Below are 7,759 nucleotides of genomic sequence, written 5' to 3'. Positions count from 1 at the left end.
AAAAGAACAATAATCTCTCTCTCTCTCTCTCTCTCTCTCTCTCTCTCTCTCTCTCTCTCTTTCTCTCTTACTGCCAGACATCTTCGTTTTTTCACATTATCTAACACGTTTTTACAATGTATTAGAATAACTATGCTCAATGGTGCAATTTAAAATTAAAATATCATTTTTATAAATATGCGAATAGAAATGCTTGCCATCTCTTCCGCAACTTAGAAGTTAAATGATTAATGTAAAACAAAAAGGACAAGTCATTCTATGACTAGGATAATAAATAATATAATAAGATAATCGATATAATAATCATTTCAATCTTATATTTGAATAAATGATATATGCGTTGAAAAACGATATATGCGTTTTAATTAATACATACACTATTAGCGATATTTCACAACTTGAATTTGAAATAATCCTGTTTTGAATCGCAATAAGACAATTATAAGCTTATTTTTTAACTTAGAACTCGCGAAAATTGATTTATTCCATTATGATCTAAAAAAGCACAAATTAAAAGTTTATTTTTAATTAACTCTAATCGGTATTTATTGCTATCCAGCGGATCTGAACGTACTTTCTCTTCAAATAATACATTGTGGAAAATTATTGAATAAATGTTTTTCACAATTTTGGATAATTTTAAGTTATATATTATGTAATTAATTGAATGATTAATGTGATACTTGAATGTTATCGTGATACATTCAATGTAATTTTAAGTTACTTATTCTTCGAATTTTGACCTTCAAAATGAAAAAAATCATTCATTTATGTTAATTTTAAACAAAAATACTTTAATTTATAGTACGTGGGATTCGCGAATACCAATAGGTTATATTAAGGAAATTTCGGAGCTAATACCGATTAGAGTTAATCACAGCTTAGAAACTATTAATATATCCCAATACTTTTTGTAAAGGAACAATCGTCTGAGTTTTCCATAAAAAAATATGATATTGCCATCAAATGTGCCTCTTTTTGTTAATAAAAAGCAATATCTCTCCAAATTATTGGCGATTCCAGAAATAACGTAAAGATCCTTTAAACATCTTCTTTTTAATTGTTCTTTTTTCCATTTCGAAAGGGAGATTTTATCCGCAAAAAAAACTTTAGCAAGTTGCAATTTCAGTTTCACTGGTGTTGATGCACACGCAAAATGCACCTAACCAGCGCTTAATTAACTGATAATCAGCCTCGGCGCCGCCGCTGTCGCCGACGACGACGACGACGACGACGACGACGACTCTTCTCGCGAGCGAGCGAGCTTTCGCATTCCCTCAACATCGCTCAAGGCCGCGTCATTCTCGCGACGTAGAACGAATAATGTCCAGCTCCGCCTCTCCTCTCTGCGTGCGCTATCTGCAATTTTATCGGCGAGGCCCGACTGTGCGCACAAAATGAAGAGAGACACGCCGCGCCGTCCAGACTGATGGTCGGCATGGAGGCAAGAGAGCGAGCGATGAGGCTAGCGGCGTGCAAATATTTTCGCCTTTTCTCTCTCTCTCTCAGGCAGCAATCATGCGCAAGGTCTTAATCCTGGCAAGATCACTACCGTTTACTATTACTTTACTGCATGAGAGATCACGGGAAAAGTTGATACCGAACCGAAGAGAGAAAGCAGCGAGATTCTCGGTCACACCTATACGTAATATATCGTAAATTTGCAAAGTACAAGATTGGATTACAATGTAGATATTACCTAGATGAAGTGCACTAATTGCACTTCATCTAGGTAATTGTGTATTAATTGTTAAATAACTCTTATTAATCTAAAAGCTAAAACTTTTGAATTTTTTTATCCTCCTTCTTGTTTCAAAAAAATAATTTGGAAGACAGAAAATTTTATAATAAAAATCATATATAAAATTAAAACTGAAGAGAAATATTCAAGTACTTGTGAAGTAACTAGAGAAGTATTCAAGTATTTGAAAATGTATCACTATATATTTACTAAATCCAAAGTAACCGATAAAGACAAATTATAACAATTACCATTAGTGCACTAAAAATATTCAAAAACTATGTATTCTTAGAAGCTCTTCTAGTTATCATATTTCTATGCATTCTTGTTTTGTTACATTTTTTTCAAGACAAATAAAGCTTTCTTCATATCCTCGTCTATTATTTTTTATCAATATTATTAATCCAAACATTTTTTAAGTTGGCTTCAAAAAGACATAGTAAACCTTTTGTATATCGGAGTTGTTAGCGAACAGAAAAAAAAATTCCTAATTTTTTCCGATGTTTCCAGTCACTTTTTGAAACGATTCTTTGAAAATCTGAAAAAAATTATATATCCAAAAGAATTACTTATCTTAAAGAAGTTATAAACGCTAATAACAATATGATTTATTTTAGCACGCACTGTGTTAAAAGATAAATAAATTTCGAAAAACTAGACTGTTTTGTTGTTATTTTACGCTTATTGAAACTTCGTCTCACTGAAATACTATATTTTAATTGCCGTCTTAATTAGATTTTTTTATACTTAGCACTAAAACTTTTAAAACTTTTGTAATACTTTTATGTTAAACGAGATACTTCTAAAACAAAAATAAAAAACTTATTTTTCGCAATGCATCCGTTCGCATTCAAAAAATACATGCGTTTACTGAGGTATTGCAGATAATTTGTATAATTTTTTTACAATTTCGCTATGAGTGATTTGCGAAACATCATTAACATATCAAGCTATTCAAGAATTAGCAAAAGATATTATTGTATAATTTTCTTTTCAATATGTTTGTTAATATGGGCTTTAAATCAGTACTCCCTGAAAAATTGGAAAATTATAAAAGTATTTACAATGCTTCCTTATATAATATAATAAATAATATAGTAAATTCCTTAACTTTTTCAGATTTTTTCTGTCTGCTAACAATCCTGAATATTATATTCAGTTAAGTTCATTAAAATTTTTTACAATGCAAGTCTAGTTCCTTCAAAAAAATACAATCCAGTTATCTCGATTTTATCGAATTATCCGAATGCCTTTCCTTGTACGCCTACAATATACATCCACATGATTACAATGCGAGTCCATTGATGTTTCTAGATGAACGATGGAACGTCCAAATCTGACGATGACGATCGAAAAAATGATCCGAAATAAACTGAATATGCCTGGGCGTATGTGATAGCGTTTTAGTAGATATTCATCATCATTTTTATATTTTCCTGATGTCTCGAAAATTTATTATTTCGAATTATTGATGTAATACGCATATTTTGAAAGAAAAAAAATTTAAGAAATATTTGTTTCAGTTTCTTCTTTTTATATTTTTTTAATACATTACATCATACATGTCAATAATATTTGAATAACATCTATACGTATATATTAGAAAATATTTTTTGATAAAAAGTTAAATGTGACAGACGTATAAGATTTTCTAGATAGAAAGTTGATTAGTTTTGACTCTAAAGTTTTTATGCGTACATATAGAGTGGGGCATTTAAAGTGTCACAAGCTATTAACCTTAAAAGTATGTGTCAAATAAAAAAAAATAACATATACAGACAAAAATTATATATGGCCTCACAAGCACAAATAACAGTAACATCAATTTTTGAAAAAAAAAAAAAATCGATTTTTCATGACGATAAAGATTATAGCCATTTTTTAAATGAAATTATATGATTGTTTTTTTTTTTATATAATGACTTTTCTAATTTTACAGACAAAAATTAAGTATAAATAACGAAAAATCAATTTACGAGATATTTTATATTTTATTTCGATACATTTTGACATAAAACATAAAATATCTCGTAAATTATTAATTTTTTAATAAACGTACCTTAATAGTTTTATGCATACAGTAATGAAATTAATCAATTGGTATAAAAAAAACACATATTTACTTTTCAAAAATAATGTATAGTTGCATAGTTTATAACATTTTAAATGCCTCAACCGTATATAAGAATAAATACATAAAAATTCAAGTCAATTAAAAATTTATAAAATTGTTATTAAATAATAATAAATAATTTAACTTAAATAATAATTTAAGTAAAAATCTATCTTATAAAATATGCACTTATCAAAGAATGCGCCAAGAAGCTGTCATTACAACTAGTCGCGATAAGACAAATATGTAAACCTGGTAGGTATTCTGCCGAGCTCATTATCTATGGTGGAACTAGAAGAAAAGGAAAGGAAAGGGCATTTTTCTTCAGTATACAGCAGGTGCTATAATTTACCACCTTGCTCTAGCAATAAAGACAACCGGATCGTCGGCTGATACGAGACGAAGTGAGGTTTGATTCATGCACACGTCACGTGTTCTGCGCAATCGCGCGAGCTATAATGATGAGAAAGAAGAGGAGGAAGAAGAAAAAGAAGATAAAGAAGAGGAGGAGAAGTAAAAGGAGAACAAGAGAGAACAGGTCAGACGGCGGTAGGTGGCTAGGTTAGATGTCTGCCTCGTGTCGCGGATGTAAACGCCAAGTCGTCATATTAGAAGATGACGGAGGAGCCATGCATGGAACAGACGCTCCACCGAGTAAGATAGTGACGCGAGGGGCGAGGAGGGCGGAGGAGGAGGAAGAGGACCAGTGACGTCACTGGCAACCTTGAGCACCGACCTCGGACAACGAGTTGTCCGCTTTATCTATATGCACGTGGGAGAGTGAGAAGGCTCCTTCCTCTTCACACGTATACGCGAGCGAGTGAGCGAGCACGCGTGTTAAAAATTCGTCCGTTACAAGGTCCATTCACAATAGTCGTTTTTTAAGATTTACGCTAAATACGCAAGTTTTTTAGGATCTGAATTGGATGCCGAGTGATGTCGAAAGGAATTGGACATAATTTTAATATTAATTCATAAATTCTCGACTTTAATCAGCTCCCGAGAATGTATATCTAATTCATCCTTTTCTCTTGTTTGTAAAATATTCCGAATAGAATTGATTAACTTTTGTTATATGTGACTGCCAAAAATTTTCGATTCAATGAGTAATTTTATTGTATTGTTCAAATAAAAAATTTTTAGAAATAAAGACCTAGTACCTATACAAGTAGAATAAATCAGTCAAATAAGTAATCTTAATTGTCCTTGACAATCGAGGTGGTTTAACAATTGATTTAACTTTAAAAATTAAGATTACTTATTGATTCATGTACTTCATATATTCTATAATATTTAAAATATCACGTTCTTAAATTGATACATGACAACAATTTTATTAACTTGTAATATAAAAACAGATTGATAAAAATTATTATAAAATTATATGTTGGCTGGAAACTTTTGACAGCCATTATATGTGCGAAGTAATTAGACTGCAGTTTTATGTAACTTTCGATACAATATAGTTCTTTTTTTCTTTAAAATCTTTTTGAAATCATTAAATTATTATTATTATTATTATTATTATTATTATTATTATATAAGAAGATTATTATAAGAACTAAAAGACATTCGTTGTGAATGAACTTACAATTAGTCGAATCCCAGACGATCCAGCTGATAAGACGGTTAGCTTGGCACATTTTTGGTAGTGCAATAATTGCGGATCGTGGATGACGTTGCATCGGGAGTTTTAACCGTTATCTTTGCTATTCCGAATTAATGTTCAATCAATTATTATATTATCACGATATTATCGTATTATCCTGTCTTTGAAATTCCTGTTCTGTCCATTCCTCGCCGATTATATCCTCCGAATACAATTATAACATTCTCGAAATAACGCTATTAGAAATGATATAATCTCATTAATAGAGCGCTCACCAAGTCAATTAATTAAATTAATGAAGAATTAACGCAGACAATGAAACATAAAAAGAATATTTTAACAGTTTAAAGCGTAATTTTTGTATGAAAAAATGATTCCGTCTGGTATCTCAAGTTCGATGAATCGATGATACGCGTTTCATTTAAGGTAAATTAGCTGGACAAAAATAAAGTCGGTCGCATAACGAATTATATCGATTCTCGACGTCTGCATTACTTCTCGCCAGCAGCGATGGCATTTGGGAATGTAATTTTGGAGTCGTATCCCTGACGGTCTGACGTGTCATAAATATAGTCCGCGCGCCATCAAAATTTTAACGAGTCCATTAGTGCTTCTGGATAAATGAAGGAGATCCAAATCCGGCGATAATGACGGAAAATCAGCCGAAATAAACTAATGCGACTCGCCGTCTTGACGAAGACTATTCTTACATTGCTTCTTATTTTGTAAATTAATGCATAAAATTTCAACGTTTTGGAATCAAATTTAATATGTATATCTGTGAAGACAAGCATTAAAAGTTAATTTGGTGGAGGTGATTTTAAACACATTTTTCTACAATACTATTTTAACAAAATAAGCTATAAGCATTCATGCTATTGCTATTCTGATTTTTGTACTTTTATTCCATTGCATAAATCTCTGATATATTTTTAAAATGTTATCATATCATATCTTGCTGTTATCTTACAAAGTCGAGATTAATTAAGATCGCGCATCGTGTTAATCGTGCGCATCGAGCGCAATATTATATTGCATAATTATAGCGCATAATTATGAATATATCGATTACAATATATGATATTTAATTTATAATTTAATAATTTGTTTATTTAAAATTGCATCATTTAAAAAAAATTAAGGATCAAGATGTTGTATAATGAAATGTATTGGATCGTCCGGAAAGTTCGTGCCGATGTTGAAGGAAAATTGAAACGCAGAAAATTTAAATTTTAGTATACATTTATTAAATTATATAGATTAGTCGACACGAACTTTCCGGACAACCCAATATAATAGTAAAATTTAAATCACGTGACTATGTATGTATACATTATATTTTCTTCTCCACTAATCTCGATCGCGCGATCATCAGAGACCATCGGATAGATAGTTATTCGATAAAAGTCACAAAACACCATGTCATATCGATAAAAAGACCCCGTTCTGATTCTCGCCGACGAATGCATACCCATATAAAACGTGCGCCTTCGCAAAAAGTGCTTATTTGCCGAGTCGCTAACTTCTTTCTTCACGACTGTGAATGCTGTCTGCCACGGCATCATTTTGCACGTCGGGAGTTCTCACCTTCACGAATTCGAAGGTTGGCATAGGTCATGCGCCCGGATATAATCGCGATTATACACCTGCGGCAACGCGGCAACGCGGCGACGCCGACGGCGGCACGTGATGTTCGGCTGAGGCCTTCTCACTTTCGACTTCTACGATTCGACTATCTATCCAGGAGAGCAAATCGATAACTATACGTTGCGCTTAAATTCGCGATGATTACTTGGATACGACAAGTGAAGACGCTTACGATGTCCACGTAATTTTCCACCGAGAACTCTCGTTATACGCCCGATATACCAGGATTCATGACGTTGAACCGCGTTAATCTATCCTTAACTTGTCTGCGATTTAGCCACAGAAACAAAATCTGCTACATACATTATTTGCCTCGAAAGCTTGCATAACCAAGCGTGCTTTATATAATCATTCAAGATGTAATCATTTTCAATTATCTAACAAGATTAATAAATAGGTAAATTATCACATTTCGCAGATGAATCTCCTGTTTCACTTTTCTATTAACTCTATTAAGTAAATTTTTATATACACATTTTAAAAATATAGTTGATTACTTATAATCTCGTTATTCCTAATCTAGGAAATTAATCTTTGTTTTAAAAAATAAGTGTGTGTGTGTGTGTGTGTGTGTGTGTGTGTGTGTGTGTGTGTGTGTGTGTGTGTGTGTGTGTGTGAGAGAGAGAGAGTAATTCTATACTAATAATTA

The sequence above is a fragment of the Atta cephalotes genome (genome assembly GCF_000143395.1).
Source record: "Atta cephalotes unplaced genomic scaffold scaffold00026, whole genome shotgun sequence".
Classification (NCBI taxonomy): domain Eukaryota; kingdom Metazoa; phylum Arthropoda; class Insecta; order Hymenoptera; family Formicidae; genus Atta; species Atta cephalotes.
The sequence above is the reverse complement of the archived record's forward strand: the minus strand, read 5'-3'. Positions refer to the sequence as shown.